This window comes from Amblyomma americanum, chromosome 3 (assembly GCF_052857255.1).
Source record: "Amblyomma americanum isolate KBUSLIRL-KWMA chromosome 3, ASM5285725v1, whole genome shotgun sequence".
Classification (NCBI taxonomy): Eukaryota; Metazoa; Arthropoda; class Arachnida; order Ixodida; family Ixodidae; genus Amblyomma; species Amblyomma americanum.
Genome location: NC_135499.1, coordinates 139729183 through 139750061, shown reverse-complemented (window position 1 = coordinate 139750061; position 20879 = coordinate 139729183). Strand labels below are relative to the sequence as shown.

General features: G+C 49.8%; 1 protein-coding gene and 1 non-coding gene across 2 annotated transcripts in view; one reads left to right on the top strand and one right to left on the bottom strand.

Moving 5' to 3' along the window:
- Window positions 1–4052: 4052 nt before the first annotated feature.
- Window positions 4053–4123, bottom strand: TRNAG-GCC (transfer RNA glycine (anticodon GCC)). Its single transcript has one exon. It is a non-coding gene; the product is annotated as a tRNA-Gly (tRNA).
- Window positions 4124–5932: 1809 nt separating this feature from the next.
- The window catches only part of LOC144125009 (serine hydrolase-like protein), a 39325-nt gene continuing 24378 nt past the window's right edge, over window positions 5933–20879 (top strand). The window contains exon 1 of the mRNA XM_077658031.1: window positions 5933–6360. The gene's annotated coding sequence lies outside the window, so the exon portion shown is untranslated. The remainder of the gene's footprint in view (window positions 6361–20879) is intronic.

Genomic DNA, 20879 nt, shown 5'->3' with positions numbered 1-20879 from the left:
CGGTGCTAGTTCCTTCTTGAAAGCTTTATAAAAAGCCGCGCTCAGGCCGTCGGGCCCCGGTGACTTTCCTGAGTTTAATTTATCAATAGCCTGTTCCACTTCTTGTTCGCTAATTGGCAGCTCTAATCTTATTCTGTCTGCGTCATCAATACGTGGCATGGCCCCTAAAAATATCTCCTTAAATCTTCCCATGTCAACATGCCTCGAAGCGAAAAGCGCTTGATAGTAATAAAAAAAAGCCTTTGCAATGCTGTCATAGCACTAGCACAGCCAAACTTCTTGCACTATGCATGCATAACACCCTTCAGGAACTAGTTGACGCGCACCTTTAGACATAGTACCTTAGACTTGCCGCGAGCGCCACAGGCCGCCATATACTCTCCTCCCTTCGCATCAACATACACGCTAACCAGTCAACCCTTATACCCATCTCTCGACACATCCATACACCTCTCGTTGTGAAACCCCTTCCTCGAAACGTCCATCCCCAATATCACATCCCTCGCCGCGTAGCTCGCGCTAATGCCCTCCATAAGTACTATGGGCAAGCCCACTATGCCGTTTGGGTAGATGCCGCATGTACAGCGCATGAAGCGGTAGCAGTTGCCCACAATCCAACCCTACCTCACCCCCTAACTCACCGTCTTCCCTCGGGCTCTACGCCTGAGGAGGCAGAGGAGACCGCCATCGCCCTAGCCCTTGCACATTCGGACGCCCAATACATCTTCAGCGACTCCAAAACGGCTCTGCCCAACTTTGCCAGGGGCAGGATTCACGCCCCTGCCTGGCAATTGTTGAACACACCTACCCAAAATTTACCGCGCAGGGTAGAGCTTCAGTGGGTGCCGGCTCACTCTGGGAACCCTGGAAACGAGGCTGCCGATAAATTGGCCCGAGGTCTGATTTGCCGGGCTCAGGACAGTCTCGATCCAGGATTCTCGAGGGAGCGGGCGCACACCTTTGCGGAGCTCACGCAAAAACCCCGTTTGGACCGTCGGACTTACCCTCCTCCCCACCCCTCTCTTACGCACTCCCAACACATCCTCTTCAGACGCCTCCAGACCCGCTCTCTGTCATCCCCTCAGCTTTTATCCCACTATTGCGGCACATCCCCTGCATGCTCCCTATGCGGTGACCCCCACGCCACACTCTCCCATATCCTTTTCGGCTGCCCTGCTGACCCTCCCCCGCGGGGACAGCACGCCATCTCGAGCTGGGAGGACTGGGAGGTCCTGCTTATGTCTGCAGACCCGACATCGCAGCTTGCTGCGGTGACTCGGGCTGCCGACGTCATGTCCCGGCATGACCTACTTGATGCAGTGCGGGACCGCGCAGTGGCCCAGGGACCCAGCTGGGTCTAAAACTCACTTGCTGAATAAAGTTTTTCTGTCTGTCTGTCGTCAGATGCTGTGGCACCGCCCCATTGAATTTCCGCGACATGGTTTCGCCGAGCGTGCGCCCTTTCCATTCCTAACGCCCGTTTTGTGGGCGTTTCGCTCGCGGCGAATTGCTCAGCTCTCGCGCGCACAAGTGCGCCGCGATATCGCTCTTCCTCTATCGTTTCTAGCTTTTGCTTGGTTTTTCTGACGTCTTCACTGAAAACACCCGATGCCTTGCATTCCTGAGCTAATAACTTGTCCAGTAAGGACTTCAAATGTGCCTCGCTTAACCTTTCTTGAAAACGTATGCAGCTGGCCCTTTCTATTGCATACACTTTTATCTGCTGTTTGCAAATTTCCCATCTTCTCCAGATGCTCGATTGCCATTAACGGTTATTTTAGTAATTTCCTGTGGTGCAAACCCGGTGAAAATTTCGTCTTTCAGAAGCTTATTGTTGAATTTCCAGAGGTCCTACTGGAAAGAGTTTTTACGTTTTACCGCGCCTATAGTGCATTTCACCAAGCAGTGGTCCGAGAAAGTTGCAGGAACAACATCGTAGCTGTGACGCTTTGGCGACAGGTCGACCGATACATATATTCTATCAAGGCGGGCATGGCTACATCGTTGGAAGTGCGTGAACATCACGCCGCGCTTGTATACCACGCATTCAGTCACGTCCTCCAAAGCAAACTTATCGATCAAGCGACGGAGAAGTTCGGTGCTTTTATCGCGGTGGGACCGCGTGCTGGTTTTGTCAGCCGCGCTCAAGACACAATTAAAATCTCCCAACAATATCAGATGTTTTTCTGTGCTTAAGAAATGCTGAATGCTCTAAAAAAAAAGCTACCCTATCCTCGCCCACGTTAGGTGCGTAAACGCAAATTAGTCGCCATTCAGAGCAGGCGAAAGCAAAATCCACTACTACGCAACGACCCGACGGGCACGATGTGTACGCCTGCACCTCGAGGCTAGGCAGCTTTTTTTATAAACACAATGCATCCGGCAGATGTGCCGACGGCATGGCTCACGACCGCATAGAATCTTGACGTAAAACGTTGCACGATGCTCTCGGTGTCTTGTTCCCCTTCCACTTTCGTTTCCTGTATAGCAAACAGATCGATATTATGATCTGTTAACATGCGGTGCACTTGGCTCTGCTTCCTCTTAGCGGCAAAACCTCTGACATTGAGCGTTGCAAACGTCAAGGAGGTTGCAGAAGCCATATTTAAAACGTGTGAAGACGCCGAGAGCACCGTGCTCACCTTTCACGTCTAGCACGAAGCTAGACGCCGTTGCCACCACCGGAGCCGTCAGGAGCGGATGCCTGGTTCTGCTGCGAAGGCAGTGGAGGCGCCTTCTCGGCGACCCGCTTGCCTGCCGCAAGGTTGGGCGTTGGCCTGAGTGTTGATCGCCTGGACTGGGCTGTTTTTGCTGGCGGCTCCTCAACGCCGCCATCTGCGGGCTTGTCCCCTTCGTTGTCGGTCGGGTCGTGAGGTCGCTTGGCTGGGGCGGCGACGGTCGTCACACGGGCGCCGCTCTGGTCCATCTGTTCCTCGCTGGTCGGTGGCTGGTCGACATTTTTAACCGGATGACTGGTCCCGTCGCTGGATGACCCTTCATTTGTCCCTGCAGGAGTTACCGTCCCCGGTTCCTTCCCACCGCCACTGGCCGTGTTTCCGTCGCCGCTCGGGTGCCCCGAAGACTCCGTCGTCACCGCCGGTTTCGTCGTCACGTCGGTTCCCTTTGCCGCCTCTTCTGTCTCGGCGACGTCCATAATGTGCTCCGTCGTGTCGACTCCCATTGCCAGCCCGGTTGCCACTGCGTATGTGCGGACGCAGTCGCTGTCGGCGTGGCCGTAACGCCTGCATTTCGAACACCGGGGCACTTCACATTCTCGCCGAACGTGGCCCGTGCCATGACAGCGCAAGCACTGCATCGGTCCCCCCGGCCCCACAACAAGAGCCAACCCGCCGGCGACACGTGTCTGGTGAGGCAGATCGTCAACCTTCAAACCAGGTTTCAGTTTTATGAGCACAGTTCGTGTTGTAGATCCCTTGTCGTGGACGCCTTGGACGCGCCACCGTTCCCGTGTAACTTCAGTTACCTTTCCGAACGCAGCAAAAGCCATCCGGATGTCTTCGTCGGCCACGCCTTCCAGCATCCAGTGGAGCCGTAGCTTGACTTGTTGGTCTTCCGGATCGATGATAAGACATCGCCGTCCTTTCACTTTGAGTTCCTTGAAGGCGAGAAGCCTCTTGGCTCCTTCAGCGGTCTTGAAAGTCACAGCCCAAACGTGGTTGATTTGGTACGCCCCCCAAAGCCACCACGTCAGGGAGCGTACCAGCCTGGGCCAGCGCATCACGAAAATCCTCGACCCGAAAGGGCCTAACACGAACATCACCGTGCAGAAAAAGTGTGTTTAAAACCACACGTCCGGTAGGCAGCCGTGGCAAGATCACCTGATAATCCGTATCTTCGTTTCCCTCGATCCTGTTTCCGCGGCCAGCAAGGGCAGCTACTGAACCACCGACGCCAACGGATTAGCTCCGCAATGAACATTTATTAATACATTATATGGCTCACCAGCAACGCAACCTGGAGTCGCCCAAAAAAAAGTGGCGTCCAGAAACCCATGTTACAGGTGCTCACGTTAGTGCCCTAGGGAAAAAAAATGCGTCGGCCGGGAATCGAACCCGGGCCACCCGCGTGGCGGGCGAGTATTCTACCACTGAACTACCGACGCTTTTTTTTCTTTATTGCATTTTGACAACGGGTACAAACAAATAAAACATGTCAGTAACACTTGCACTGACACGGCGAGTTAAATGTTTTTCAGTTCAATCAAGTCATCAAGCACATTTATCCATGTTGGCTGATCAGGCAGTGCCCGATACACTTTCCTCAGACTTATGACACCTTCAATGAAATGCTCACGTGGAGATCTCACAACTACATCTGCATTGTTGAATTGTGTCCTTGTTTTTCATAAACTATGGAGGCCAAGGAGCATAATAGTGTCATAAGGGATATCCTGTTTTCCTGCCGGTAAAAATCTGATGCCATGCGGATGTAATGCTAAATCTTTTTTTAAAGTTCTTTGAAGCACGTCCCAGAAAAAAAAGGCAACCCAACAATCTAAAAACACACGATCTAGGTATTGTTTCAGGTTTTTTACACAAACAAAAAAAAACGATCTGTCGACCAATGGACAATGGGACCTTTGTCCTGCATCCATGTTTTTACCGACAGTGTACAGGTGGGAAGTTTAAAGAAGAAAGTTTTTAAACCGAGAGCTTTATTGGCCGCAAACTCGCGATTTCGCCGTGGCGGTACTCCATCGAGGCACGTGACGTCACAACGCGCCTCGCCGCGGCCCTCCACTATGGCACCTCTTTCTTCCGTTCTTCTTCTTTCACTCCCTCCTTTATCCCTTCCCTTACGGTGCGGTTCATGTGTCCAACGATAATGAGTCAGATACTGCGCCATTTCCTTTCCCCCAAAACCAATTATTATTATTATTATTATTATTATTATTATTATTATTATTATTATTATTATTATTATTATTATTATTATTCATGGTGGTCGATTCGTCTCGGCACGAAATAACCATCGCGTCTATGCGAGACTGCACGGTAGCAGAGGCCGAGGAAGAAGCCGTTGCTCTAGCGGTGGCGGAGGGCTATAGAACCGGGCGGTCGCTAACAATTGAGGCGCTCTTCGCTGACAGTAAAACCGTATGTGCATGACAACTAGCTGAATTAAACGCTGATCATCACGCACTTAATTGAGGGGAGTGGACAAATTCGCAAGATCACGCTGCATATATGTATGCAACAGACACGGGCGATGCATGTACTAGATTCACACAGCTGTTCTTAGCTAACCTGGTCACCTTGTTTAATCAACGAGTTCGCTAGTCGCAAACTTGTTAACTATATCGAGCGCGGAGAAGCCCGTTCGCTTGCAACTCTCACAAACCACGTAGGTCACTGACGATGCACGGTAACACACGAAAGCTTCTAGTTAAACAGGAATGTTGACATTCCAAAAACGAAACTACCCGAAATTACCAGTTTCACGTTACCACATGGCCATGCTTGTGAAGAGCTGTCTCTTACCTTGAGGTCGCGAAAGGCCTGTTCAGAGGGTGTTTTAGCAATGCTAATAACAGGTACATCCCATAATTCAGTGGAAACTGAGGTTACCCTCTGTTTTGCAGGAATGACCTGACGTAAACTGTCTCCATCTCTTTTGCGGACTGAACGAACGCTCGTTTCGTTTCCGACAACAACGAATAAAAGCGTACTACAAACGACGACGTCCTTGGAAAAAGTCGCGCAATGTCACAATCTCGGTCACAATCGCACGAGACTCCGCACTCACGGCGTGGAGCCAAAACGTGTCCGCGTGCCCCCCGCGCGTATTTAGAGAGAGGAGAGTGCATTGCGTCAAACGTTGTGTCAGCTGGCGCGAAGAAAGCGCGGCGAACACCACCGGCTGGCAGCGGCCGCCGTGCTAAAAGCAGTCGGCCGAGGAAAAAGAGTGGGGTCCCCATCGCCGCCGAGAGCGGGGTCACACGGAGAGAAAGTGTTGTGCACCGAATACACGCGGCCGACCGGCCGAGAGCGCAGAACGCGTCGCATCCCCTCGGCAACGGCAACGGCCCGCAGCTCGTTGCGGATGCCAGTTCGTGAGCAGACGACGGTGGCTCCTTCCCGCTCTCGAGCCTGCCTGCCCGCAGCGTTGTTTACGAGGGTGGCAGTCAGCAGGGCGCGAGCTAGCGAGCGATCGGCGTGCTGCTTACAGAGATCCCCGATTTAGCCGTCTCCGGCGGAGCCAAGACAGGGGGCGGACATGCCTGCTTGACTGCTTGCCTGTGTCTCTCCCGCCGCGACCTGAAGGCGCGCGAATCGGTGTCACCGGAGCGCTGGGTTTCTAGGCTCGAGCCGTCCTTGATCCCGTCGCCGGCTGCTTCAGGTGAGAGTCGCTCGCTTTCGCTTGTTCATCACCGCCTCGCGATTTCGTTGCGCCAGCGTGCGCGCCCGCACGTGCGTTCAAGCATGCATTCGTTGCCGCATCGTCCCTTACACACTAGACGAATAACTGCAAACGTCCTGGCACATCGTGGTCAGCTAGTGACGTCGTTTTGGACGCGTTCACCGTCGCACAGGCGTTCGTTAACGGACGAGCTATATTGCGGCGTTTGTTTCGGGAGCTCTATTGCAGGCGCGAACTTGCCGCCGTTTGCGGCTGCGAGGCTGCAGAGTACTGAGAGAATCGGAGGGAATGACGTCACGCGTGGGCATGCCTACGTGCTGGGTCAGTAAACTTCCGCGTTATCCGCCGCGTCGTGCGCCGACCGCGATCGTGCGTGGGCGTGACGCGCGCGTTCGACGGCGCGGTTTGACAGCTCTGCTCTACTGGCGGCTTGCGGGCGAATGTGGGGCTGTGGGTCATTTGGATTCGGTTCGTTGATGAGTCAGGTTGGTCCGCGTACACTTTGTCTCGTTATGACAAAACCGGCTGTAACGGAATAAATTATATAAGGAAAGAAGCACGATTCCTCCATTTCATTACCTTTCTTCTAGAAACCCATGAACTTTTCTCAATTTAATGAAGTAAAATGCGAAATCCTGTAACCGCTCATTGAAACAAACCATTTTTCTTCCGGAACATAATGAACGAACCGTAGTGCGTCGCATGACTGTCTTTCTTGACAAATGATGCCAATAACCATCGTGAGTTTTCGCGGGGAAAAGTTTTGTGTAGGACGAAAGCCTGGTCATGCTTCCTGCATTAACGGTCTCCTAGAGTAAAATGATGTTTGATTGCTTTTTCTTTTCGTGCAAAGTGCACTATAGATACAATGCATAAATATAAGTTGTTTACCGTCAAAATTGTTTACCGTCAACGAAGCCCAGATGGTGCAGGCAGCACAGGGTGCGAAGTCTCTGTACGCTCTTTGTTTTGTTTATGGAGTACCGGTGTGGTGAAACTTCTAGCCTTGTAACACGCAGTTCAGCGTTTTTTGGTGTTATTTTACAAAAATTCGGAGTACTTTTTTTTTGGATTTCAAATGAAACAAAAGTTTTTCGTGAGTACAGTATTTTGTCCGCATGGAGCTCACCGGCTCTTTTCTTTCAGTTAGTTTTTTTTATCACATACATAGGTTTTTTTTCGTGAATATTCGTTTTTCGATTTCCCATGGAAGGGTAAGCTTATATCATGTTTCAGATGGCAGACTATACACGTGTTCAGAAATACTTTCGCCCTCTGTTATCTGTGACTAAACGCGTTCTCTCTTTTTTTTTTTTTTGCCGTACAATTTTTCCACATGAACTCATGGAGAGGCATTTAATTTCGGAGTACTCAACCGTACGACTGCCAGCAACTCATTAACTTGCTGTTCCCGTTGTGTCCTCTCATTTCCAAGTTACGATGAAGCGGAGCGTATATCTTCCCCGCGTGTTATTGTGCGCCTGCCAAGTTTTTACCGCCTCGGGGGCCAAGAACCACCGCTCTTAGAACTCTGTGCTTCCACTTCTTTTCTGTTTGACCCGTATGTCAGCGGCAATAAAATTTGTTTTTGTAAAAGGCTGCCTCGTTGGTTCCATTTCACGAAGCCTTCTTATTTTTTCCCACCCCCTGGTGCTCGCAATGCGCAATATTTCCAGCATCCGAGGGGGGTAGGGAACCCGTTTCCAAGCACGCAGCAACAACTCGCAATCACTGTTATGCTGGCCTCAGATGGACTGAACGCGATTGCGGTTAAAACCGATTTTCTGAAATTAAACTGCGTTTCCATCAAGTTTTCAGCGTTTCACTGTTTTTACCAGAAACAACAGACTCTAATTAAGCGCAGGCCTTATTTTTTAATTTACCACTCACGCACGCACGCGCGCACGCACAAACAAGAAAGAGCCGGGATGGGAATTTTAGGGTAAAATCTGGCTGAAAGGAAATTTTTACGGAGGTTCAGGGAATTCTAACAGAAATTATCCCACTTCTTCCGGACTGACAAAGCTTTCAAGCTGCTGCTCGGAAAAGGGGCCTGAAATAGGGGATTTAGAGTAAGTTGAGGGAATTTTTGGTTACGAAGCAAAGTCCTATGGATAACATCCCACACCCCGAAGTGTCGATGTCTCAAGAAGTTCGCTGTAAAATGGAATGAGAGTCGATATTTTTCCATTTCGTCTCGATCATAAACACTATACACCTTGCTCACAGCAGCTGACATAATAAGAAACCTGGTGACAGAGCTCTCGACTGCGGCCTTCCGGCAGATGCGCTATGGAGGCGGCTTGATTACCGTCATAAATAAGTGCCGTGCATGTTTGTTCGGCCCATGACGCAGCCCCCGCTTCAGTATTGACGTCTGCCTTTTATAACTTTGCGTGCTTCACCAATCATCCGTCGGATCAGTCACTGTTTCTTTCGCCGGGTCGTTGAGACGCCGTCTTATTTTGTAGGGCTGGTATCGTTTCCTCGAAACAGGAACACCGGGTGTCGCTTTCGCTCTGTGCAGCGACAAATAAATTTTCCTCTTGGTCAACAGTTTGTTTCAATGCACGAGAAGCGTTATGAGTTTGCATTTTCACATTCCCGAGTCCGCTGTACCCCACGTGTCCGTACGTATTTGCTCGTGCGTCCGCAGACGGACTTGGATATAGCAAGAGAGGCTTTTAGCATACCGGAGACGTACGAGCGGAGACGTATACCGGTTTACCGGGCTCCTCTTGCGCATGCGCAGTGGGATTGTTGGGGTAGGGGGAGCCACAGCGCATGCGCAGAAGGGGTCCGGTAAACCTCCAGTAAACATCTCCGCTAATACGTCTCCGGTATACCAGCGTATGTATAGGCATACACGAGGTCATCTTCGTTATACCGCTTCTTTTCCTTCAACTTTCTGTAGTATTCCAAGTTCGCCAGGATAACATGGAGAACTTGTCCTCCTACCCACGTCTATACGCTAACTGTGGTGATGTGTATGGAGTACTGTGTACATAGGGTCCTTGGTGTTCGGGTACAATAGTAGAAACTAATTTCACACGATTCTTGCACCTCGATCTGAGGAGGAGGAGGAGGAAAAACTTTTATTAAATATGATATTCCTGTCTTCCTCAGTAAGCCCTCAGACCAGGGCTCCACGTGCCGCCGCGATCCTGCAGGCCCGCTAGAGTAGCTGTCGCTGGTCTTGCGGATTTGTGCTGGTCGGAGCGGTCTCAAGAAGAAGGGCTCTGTGTCCATAGCCCCGGTGGCCACCGCTATCTTCTCGGTTAAGACCGTTTTCTGCCCAAAGATATGTCTTAAAGTGTGGCTTGTCAGTGTACACCTCACGGGAACTACTGTATACTTCAGACTGCACGAGGGACGTTTTAACCGCTTTTAATGCTTGCTATCAACAGCATGGTTCAAGGTGTGGGTAAGTTCTAAATGTAGGTCAAGACTTACTGGCTTCTAGTTTCTTATCTTGAAAAATTAGAAGCGACAAGCAAGAACACAGGCGCTGGAGGGACGTCTTACTGGCCACATTGTATGAAGTGTGACCCACGCTTACCGCGTCTTTAAAAAAAAAAAAACGGGCAATGCGAGGTTGAAATGTTGGGAATGCACTAAGGCAGGCAAGTCTGGCGGCGACGTGGATGTGCTGCACGCGAGAATGGCAGTGTACGCGACGAAATAGTTGTAAACTCAAGCACGGGGAAGAGTGGGGCAAAACGCGACCGCTTGTTACGACTGTGATTTTTAAATTTTTAAAATCTGCCTCCCCCCCTCCCCATTTTTAAATCTACAATCATACTACATGAATGGACTGCGTTGCGGCACTGAACCCTTCACCTAGTACGCGGCGTCGTTGTGGCCCCGTTTTTGGAATAATTGTCGAAGAAAACTACGGTGGGTCTTACACGAACCTCACGCCAATTATTCGAAACGTATTGGAACGTTTGAGAGCATATTCGATTCCTTTCTAATAAATTTGAGCGCAGACTATTTTACTAGTTTGAATACGATCGACTTGAAGGATATTCGATTCGTTATTTGAAATTTTCTAATATTCCCACACCTATTCAAATTACCAATCTATTGTAAGCTCTTATGAGACAGTCATGCAACATGAGTGTATACCATCATGTTGCCATCCTTGGTTCTTGAGTGCACGAGACAAGAAGCCATGCCAGCGCTTAGGAAAACCCAGAAAGGGGATTATTAATTAAATTAAATTGATAATGAACGAACCACTGTGAAGGACAAGGTACCTTTGATGTGCGGTAATGGACAAAAATTTTTCCGGATGCGGGTTTCCAGTAAAAAATTATTTCCGCCATCCCGTACTACCCAGTCAGCTCATAATCATTCCAGCCGATGAAGCACGCATGTCCCCCACAATTTCAGAATTTCCGTTGCTCTGATTGGCCAGGCGGCACGTATTCTTTTTTTTTTCGTGAACCCACATCGTGAACTTTGGTCCATGACTGTACATGTCGATTTCCACGAAGCGTTAGCGGCAACTATTTCGCACTTTTCATATATTCTTATGTTTTCATTACGCTACGAAAGTCGGCGTGCACATGTGAGCAGAGCGACGAAAAAATGCTCAGAACGCCGCGACGATGTTAATGCACGTTACGGCAGCTGGCAGAGCACGGGACGCCACAAACGCCTACGTGCTCACTCGTTCGTCCCACTTCCCTTCCCCCCTTCCTCCCCCCTCGCATCCATGTATGCATGAACCGGGGGCTGCTCACTTCCGCTCAGAGTGTGAGTGACCTGTTCAATTTGCTCGGGTGCCTGTAATGCAGCTGACCTACCCAGAGCCTAGAGGCAGGCCTAGACTCCTTTCTCCCCAATTATATCGCTTGGGTGACATATTTTTTTCGTAACGTTTGCTGTTGGACTTGGGCATTGTGGCGCAGAGTGTGAGAAAATGGGCGGAAGGTGCTGAGGCTGGCTAAACCGGTTGAGGTTTGGCTAGCTGTTGCTCTTACCTCTTCCGGCCATTAGAATCTTATAACGTGCTTTATATGTTGGTTTAGATCCAGCAGTGTGGATCAATTCGCTTCATCAATTAACCGAGGCGATATTCATGGGTGGCCTTAGCTTGGCAACCTTTTTGTAAAACCATGCATCCGAGCGTCCGCGGCCTATTTCAGTACACGATGCGACTTGCACCCTTTAAAACAAACACCGCTTTGAGAGCACTATTGAGGTAACTTCAAGTTATATATTCTGAATGTTTTTAATACCCCGCTTTGTAATACTTACTTAACGCGGAAATCAAGACTGATGATACCTTCAAGAACGATCAAAAAACGAGAGGTGTACCCTGTGCCTCCGGTCCTTTCTCGAGTGAGTGAACAGCACCAAACGAAGCTTGAAAGAGAGCTTGCAACATCAAGTGAGGGGCGAAATAACAAAAGGTATATAGTTGAAGCAATGAAACGATCGGAAGGGGCTGAAGGGAGCACGCAGATAATTTTATCGCCACCTGCTGCGGTGCGGACATGCATGTCGTTACCTGCTACAGAATTCAACTTTTTGTTTCGTTCCTGTACTTCTTCTCAAACTGCGCAACTTTGATGTCACTTTTCAACACTGTGATAGCGCATAAATATAAGAAAGTAAAAAAGTAAAAATAAGATAAATTGAGAGACTTTGGAGCCTGGTCCGGATCATGAGAGGGAAATAACTAGAAGAATAAGAATGGGGTGGAGCGCGTATGGCAAATTCTCGCAGACCATGAATGGCAGTTTACCAATAACCCTCAAGAGAAAAGTATACAACAGCTGTATTTTACCACTACTCACCCACGGAGCAGAAACGTGGAGGCTAACGAAAAAGGTTCAGCTCAAGTTAAGGACAGCGGAGCGAACCATGGAAAGGAAAATCATAGGTGTAACGTTAAGAGACCGGAAGCGGGCAGAGTGGGTGAGGGAACAAACACGGGTTAATGACACCCTAGTCGAAATCAAGAGGAAAAAATGGGCTTGGGCAGGGCATGTACTTCATTTACTGCATGTACTGCAGCGCATGTAACGGAGTGGATTCCAAGAGAAAGCAAGCGTAGCAGGGGCGGCAGAAAGTTAGGTGGGTGGATGAGATTAAGAAGTTTGCAGGCATAGGGTGGCCGCAGCTGGCAAAGGACAGGGTTAATTGGAGAGACATGGGAGAGGCCTTTTCCCTGCAGTGGGAGTAGTCAGGCTGATGATGATGAATTTCTATAAAGCTTAGTTCTCATGGAACGTTCAACAAAAAAAATTGATCAGTATAGTGTTATAGGTAGAAAGTTTCAGCCATATTTATGAAACATTGACTTGAAGCATTAAAGAACTGCTGGACCTCGAAAAATATGTTCCACACAGGTAAAGTTTGTGTGAAGCCTGGATTTTAAGAACTGTTAATACATTTTTCCTCGCTGTTCGAGCAGTAACCACACTTTCAACTAACATAATTTTGCAGTTAAATTTCATTGTCAGTGCCACTCGCACACTGTGGCAATGGCGCCGAGATTCTTTTCGAAATCTGCGGCTATTAACAACTCACCACCTGGCACAGCCTTCGTATAGTTAACCTTTCCTGAGGCAGGTGAATGTATGTATGAGTGTAACATGTTTATGCTGCGTTTTAATGCCGTCTCCACGACACTGTTGTTACTTGCTCCTTCGAGAGTGCTGGCACTGGCAGAGGGTGTTTGCTCTGATATTTGGTGTTCCGGCAATAATTGAACATTTCAGCGGAAGTTGCGCTTACATTGTTGGTTTGGAGTGTATGCGTGATGTTTCAGAAAGGTTCAAATATATGGCGTATGGGTTATTTCGTTAGCCTTTACCCGAAGAAATTATTTATAAAATTTTGGTAAAGATTTCGTACGACTGAGTTCGCTCAATTGAATTCCAATCGAAATGCGGTGGCTAATTTGTCATGACAACTCAACAGAAATACTAACTTAAGAATCAATTTGTTGCACCTCAACCTCGCCGTGGGGGAAGGGAGGAAGGTAGGAGTGAAAGAAGTAAGAGAGAAAGAGGCGCCGTAGCGGCGGGCTCCGGAATATTTTCGACCACTTACGTTCTTAAACGTGCACAGGCATTGCACAGTACACGGGCCCGTTTCGCGTTTCGTCTCCATCGTAAAGCGGCCGCCGCAGCTGGGGTTGAACCCGCGTCCTCGGGCTCAGCACCCGAAATGGTTAACGAGAGAGGTAGTAACAAACAGGGTGAAGAATATACGATGACCAGGTATAGAGCGTGGCTAAAGGTCATTCACGCACTACATACGCAATATGATATGTGCACATAGGCAAATACGCATTCGTAGTGTCCTGACATATACGCGGTAGTCGACTGCGGTAAATGTATATGCATGTACGGTATTTGTGAAAAATATACAGCCCAAAAGGTTTGCTTCCAAGTCGTATAGCGGGGCTCTTTACAATTTGAGAGTCCTAAGCTTGGGAGGGTTGAGGACATAAATTCCTTCTGCCTTCGTGAGATAAGGGTCACATGAATATACAAGAGGAGCCGCACTGCACTGTGATGACCCCCATAATGCGCAGGTCCACACGGGACGGAGAGGCAAAGAGACACCGTATGGCTCAGTTTAAACAAACAGATATATTCAATAATTATACATGATTAAGATTCAGAGGCTTGGGCGTCCGAGCTTACGTGCCGACGACTTCATGGGGGCGATGGAGTGGCTCCGGAGTTTGGCTCGAGCGGTTGCTGGCAGAAGCTGCACGCCGTCGGGCTTCGGCGCTGAAGGCCCTCTTGGCGAACGATGTCGTCCTGAGCGTCCTTCTTCCGTACTGCTTGTCGATTTTTATATCCTCTTCTCCACACTCCCTAGGGTGAGGACGCCCACGCCGGAGGGGAAGGAGGGGGGCTAGGGCTTTCACTTGGGCGCACAAGCATACCACCGCACTTATCGTCTCGCCCCCCTCACGTGTTGAGTCCGAGGGAAAGAAGGTTGTCTTCGAGGTAGCGCATAGCGTCGGCTGTGGTAAGGCGCGCTCTGGCCCGCTGACAGTTCCCGCGGGTCACCGGCCTCCATTCTCCATCCATCAACTGACACTCGCTCCTCAAGGTAAGGCGCGCTCTGGCCCGCTGACAGTTCCCTTGTCCTGGAATGTGCTCGGGAGGGCCGCCCCTGGAACCGCCACGCCAATTGGGGAGGATAAAGCCCGTTTCCCCGCGGCGGCGGCGGCGGGTCCGGTTGGGTCCGGTTGGGCTTAAACCCCTTCGTTCTGGTCGTCACTCTCAACGAGCATGGCTGGGTAATTGATGATGCCGCTGTCATCTGGGTCTCCGTCTACGCCGCGCCGTCGAACGCGGAACCTCGTAGCACACACAAGGAATGTCACAGCACACACTAAACAATATTAGCACCCATAAGGGTGCAAATCAGCTTATCCCAAAACGAACACCCATTGCCACTTATTGGCTGCTAAAAAAGGCTGCAGAGTAGGGAAGGGTGCATTTGATGATACTTCACAGGGTGTAATAGTTGCGCCCGCATTAAAGGGTGCTATTTTTTATAACATCTCTATGAATGCGGGTTCGAAGGGTTCGAATGCGGGTTCGAAGCAAAAGCCGTGGATTGACGTACACCCTCTAAACTTTCATGCGGTGCACCCTTCCTGAAGGGTGCTTATCTCTGCACCCTTTCACAGCACCCACTAGGTGATAATGGGTGTTCGTCTGGGGACAAACTGATTTGCACCGTGGTCGGTGCGAAATTGTTCAGTGTGCAGGGCTCAGAAGCAGATCCGTTGGGCTGCGTACTTTTGACGAAGACTGTATCTACACAAGTCCGAAAATAAAGCGTCTAGTGGCCAGTCACAGTCAACACTTAGTGGTTCTTTCTTTCCTCGGGCCTGCGAGCGCTGTTGCCGGTCGCCCCCCATCTCTGCGGCTCGCGTGTGCGGAAACCCCCGCGACCCCATTCTCACGGGTCGGCGGCCGTCGCTCGGCCCGCGTGCTGCAACGGGCTGCCGTTGTACTGCGGGGCGCCTCGCAGTGCCCTCGACGACGAGACAAAGGACGCAGTGCGGTCTGGACCATGCACTGTCCACGTGCGTTGTGTTGTGTCGCAACACTGCGGAGCTGAGCGCAGGGGGGAAGATTTCCTAACACCCTCTGTCGCACTGATTACAACTAAGCACTCCTTGCTCGGCTCTGGGCGAATGTGTCAAGCTCATGATAGGTATACGAGATTCGAGTCTTTAGCAGAAGTGAACGCGTATAACCAATCAGCGTCGGTAAGCGTGGAATCGGAAATTACGAGCCGCTTAAGAACAGCTGCAAAACAACAGCCGGGACGGCTGCGACGGAGAGTATACAGGTTCAAGTGTAACAATAGGCATGTGATGCACGACAATAATAATTGTTTTTTTTTTGGGGGGGGGGGAAGGAAATGGCGCAGTATCTGTCTCAATATATCGTTGGACACCTGAACCGCGCCGTAAGGGAAGGGTAAAGGAGGGAGTGAAAGAAGAAAGGATAATAGGTTCCGTACTGGAGGGCTCCGGAATAATTTCGACCACCTGGGGATCTTTAACGTGCACTGACATCGCAGAGCACACGGGCGCCTTAGCGTTTTTCCTCCATAAAAACGCAGCCGCCGCGGTCGGGTTCGAACCCGGGAACTCCGGATCAGTAGTCGAGCGCCCTAACCACTGAGCCACCGCGGCGGGGCGATGCACGGCAAGAGAGATAAAAAATAACGCTGCTGATACAATCGCCAAATATATTCACTGCGATAAACCTGTGCGAAACAAATAATAATAATTGGTTTTGGGGGAAAGGAAATGGCGCAGTATCTGTCTCATATATCGTTGGACACCCGAACTGCGCCGTAAGGGGAGGGATAAAGGGGGGAGTGGAAGAAGAAAGGAATAAAGAGGTGCCGTAGTGGAGGGCTCCGGAATAATTTCGACCACCTGGGGATCTTTAACGTGCACTGACATCGCACAGCACACGGGCGCCTTACCGTTGTTCCTCCATAAAAACGCAGCAGCCGCGGTCGGGTTCGAACCCGGGAACTCCGGCTCAGTAGTCGAGCGCCCTAACCACTGAGCCACCGCGGCTGGTGCGAAACAAATTGCAAGTTCTGATTCTGTACAGCCAGATAAGTATACTGTGCAAAAGCGAAAGCTACAAGCAAGTTTCAACTGATGTTAAACATATGAAGTTACACCTTTTCTGTTATGTCTGTTGCTTCTGGTTTATTCATTCGCGAAAATTATTGTCAGACTCCGTAGCATAGGAACTAATTACGCTTTGTTCCGGAGAGGCAGACGTCTTTTGCGGTAAGTGCATTCAGAGATTGTGTACCAGCGTAATGTTTCCTGCCACGTGCCTTATATATTGCTTATTTTTTGTTAGACGCACCTACACTTTGTCGCAGCTGTCCTCATCTCTACATTAGCTTGCGACCATTTGTTCTACGCATTGCTGTCTTTAGTTTCAATGATAATGTGTGCTCGCTCATGCCTCGTTTTGTTTCCAATAAGATCGCACTCATTTTCAGTACGTAATGTTCATTGTCATACCAGTTTTTTTTTTTTTTTTAAGGCTGCGCTTGAACGATGTGCCTTTCCTGTTTTTATCCTCCGCGTCTATATCCGTTTGCCAAAATAAGCGCGCATTTCCTCGTCTTTCCTGCTGCTTTGCAACTTCAATCGGGGCAGAACTGCAGATGACATTGTGTACACGTGTTCTTCGTTGCTCGCAGAATAATTAATTCGCTTCCAAACACCCTGAACGACCAACAGCATCGAAGGGATTGTCATCCGGTGCGAAGTTGCAGTTATAAACGAGATAGAGGCTTTCTTGTTTTGCTCACCGGCTTGCAGTTTCTCGCACGCTTGATGTTAACGCGCATATGATGCGCTTCTAAGAGCCATATATACAGTTAATAACACTGGTTGCATACTTTAAACGTTGGCGCTTTTGGATAGACCGATCCGACGGACACGCGCGCATCACCGGAAAAGGAAAACGCAAGCTTTGTTTAACCCGCCACGGTGGCTCAGTGGTTAGGGCGCTCGACTACTGATCCGGAGTTCCCGGGTTCGAACCCGACCGCGGCGGCTGCGTTTTTATGGAGGAAAAACGCTAAGGCGCCCGTGTGCTGTGCGATGTCAGTGCACGTTAAAGATTCCCAGTTGGTCGAAATTATTCCGGAGCCCTCCACTACGGCACCTCCTTCTTCCTTTCCTCTTTCACTCCCTCCTTTATCCCTTCCCTTACGGCGCGGTTCAGGTGTCCAACGATATATGAGACAGATACTGCGCCATTTCCTTTCTCCAAAAAACCAATTATAAGCTTTGTTTACAGGCCAACTGAGAAAGCGTTTACGGCGTGTTCTTGTTAAGTGTGCGGTCAACTGTACGTGTTTACCGAAAATGAAAGCGAGGCGATTGCGCAAGAGACTATAGCGCACTTCTGTGCGACGAAGAAGCCCGCGGGCGGCGCCGCAAACGATGCCTGACTCGCTGCTCCTTTGGCAAAATAAATAAACAAATGCCTTCCGCGGTGCTCGTAGATAAGGCTATATATTGTCAAAGCACGCGTGCGTGGGTTGCGGTAACGTCGAGCGGCGCAGCATACTTGAAGCGAGATAAACCAGTGATTAGAGAGGGGAGTGCGCGTTCACATGCTCAGCGATATCAACTGCTATGCTCCCCAGGCGTTTCTGAGAGTTTCTCCTGCGTATAGAAGAAGCTCGCTGGGCACTTATCTTTTGCCACTAAGGGTAGACAGCTGGGCTAGTTGGTTTGCATTATTATGGAACATGGTATTAGCGCAAGAAACAAGGACGAAGGGAGAAGAAAGACAACACCGGCGTTCGTGTTGTCTTTCTTCTCCCTTCGTCCTTGTTTCTTGCGCTAATACCATGTTCCATAATAACTTATCTTTTGGGGTGTTTGCGGCCGGTTGTGGGCGATCGTAACTGGAACGCTCGAGCAGCCGAGCGCTCTCGTTGTTTTCGGAGTTCTGCATGGTTGTGTCTGTTGCACCTCAAATGAAAAATTTGAGGAATACACACGCAGAATGCTCGGTGCAAATGTTACCGTAGTGCATTCCCACCAGTCGCCCATAAAAGACCTTGCATTCGATCGAGGGCATTAGTTAGTGCTTGATGAGGGTGCAAGGTGTCCAGTGTTCATAATTAGTACTGTTGGAGGAAACTCATCCAGGTTTACTCAAGCGTCTCATAAATATAGAGAAATCTGTGAAAAAAAATCACATTTTGAGAGATATTGAGGGAATCGGAATGAAAATCGAGGAACATGTAAGCGTACGGACATCTTTTTTTGCTTCTTTGTCTATCACTTTCTTAACGACATGGGCGGTCTTTACTGTTATTCTGGGAAGCCCTGCAGTGTGGACGCAAAGGTGTTGCCGTGAAGTGCGAGCGCAAAAGTGAATAACCGACCGTCGAAACATTCCGCTGCTGCTTCTTTCGTGGGTTTCATGCGCAAAATTGATGACGAACACAGTTTCGCAGCGTCAACGTTCAGTTTTCCGCCACGACACAAATGCGCCGCCTGCTGTGTTTTATTTCTGGGCAGCAACATTATTTTGCAGCAGCTTACACTACTATGCGTAAGAGACTACATTCCGAAATTACCTTTTCATGATTTCGTGCGCTGCTGACGCAAAGTTAAGAGCGAGCCGCGATGGCACCCATCTAAACTAATTGCCACGTGTATTTGGTATCCATGATAAGCTCAAAATCTAGAAATAAGGTTTCGTCGCGAACATAAAAGCTCCGACAAACTGCTCGAAGACTTGCCACGCCTTTTTTTTTTTCTGCTATACGAGCTCCCCGTACTCGGCGCTCTGTCCCGTACTCTTCTCTTGTGTGTGTGTGCGTGTGGTTTTGGCGCCTTAAAAGTACAATGACAGAAAAGAGGAATCACCTCCATACCCACATCCGACATCCTGCGCCCATAAATATATGTCGGCAGCATTTCCGCTAGATTTCATTTCATTACGCGTCCGTACGTGTAATAGCAGCGGAAAGTTTCTGCATAGCGTAAATGCATGTGGATCAGCCGCAGATGGTTACCAGATCCGCATGCGCAGCTGGCCCCTCGATATGCTAAAGCTTTCTAATGCCGTGTACGATAGCTCACAAGGCTATCGATACGTTCCGAAATATCTAAGGCTGAAATAAATTTAAGATTTCTTGCGTAAGACCCTCTTTTAGCGTCGACGTACCCTAGGGACTGGGGCTGCGATTATTTTCGGAGAGACGGGAAAGAGGCAAAGCTCTCGACCAAGCGCGGCGCCGTCGCAAAAGCAGCGAACTAGAAGCACTGCATCTTAAGCTGCGTCATTGCCGACGTGTCGTTCCTGAAATTGTTGCTGTTATCATTTCACAGCGATAAAAAAATGGCAGTGGTTTAGCTCTGGTTAAACCTGGAGTAACGCGATAGTTACAGCTGGGCGAGTGGAACTTGCTCAGTCGAATTGCAAAGTCAGTCTTTCGCCGCTCCGTTTCGCTGGGCGTTCCTCTTCATCTTCGTCCCACTTGACACGGCGCATGCGCACAGCTTTGGCAGCTCGGTTTCGCTGGCGGGCTTGTCACGGGGCCAACCATGTGATCAGCCACGGCGCCGCGCCGCCGGCAGCTGTTTCACACACGTGACCAACCACGTGACACCGTGGCGGCGCCGCCACCTCAACGGCGCCACCCCGCTGAGGGCTCGAAATGCTACCGTAATGTAGCTGTCGCTACAAAAAAGGAGGGGGGGGGGGGGGGGGGCATTTGAAAAGCACCGTCGCGGTGTGAGTGGGCAATGACCTCAGAGATCAGTACACGTTGATACCTGTCCATTGTTTTCGCCAAAGGCGTGCGGCGGTTCGCGGCTTTCGGTTCGGCTGCCATGTGTTAAAGGTGCACTAAAGAGGAATCTGAACTCGCCTTTTTTACCGCGGGAACTCGATCTACACGTTCCAAGCATTCCTAGAAACTTCGAGTTATTGTCCTGTGCGGCCGATTTTCCTCATTTAAATCAGAATAAACGTCCCGGCTCCCGCCTTTTTTTTAACTCAATGGTGAAGGTAGGAGGAGTCAACCAAAGCGAGGATTACCTTTCAGCCAGTCCCGTGGCGGCTTCGCTTTCGCTTTTATTTTGTTTTTAGGTTTCTGTGAATAAATAGTTTCAGTCGCAGACAACATAGTCGCAAATTGGGCCCACGAAAATAAAAATACGAGTGGATTCTGATTTAAGTGTTACTCCGCCAATGGCAGAGCGGCAAGCCGCCCCCTCCCCCGTGCTAGTACTACAACATTGTTAACACCGCACCTCCGACTCAACCCCTCTCCAATCCCATGACTGGTTACTGAACCTGGCTCAGTCTCCCACATTATCGGCATAAGACATTCACGAGGGCTTACCCGAGGCGCTGATTCAAGTGTAGCGGCATTAACGCCGCATACATCCCGCACCCAGAGTTTCTAAACACTCCGACTGGCATCAACAG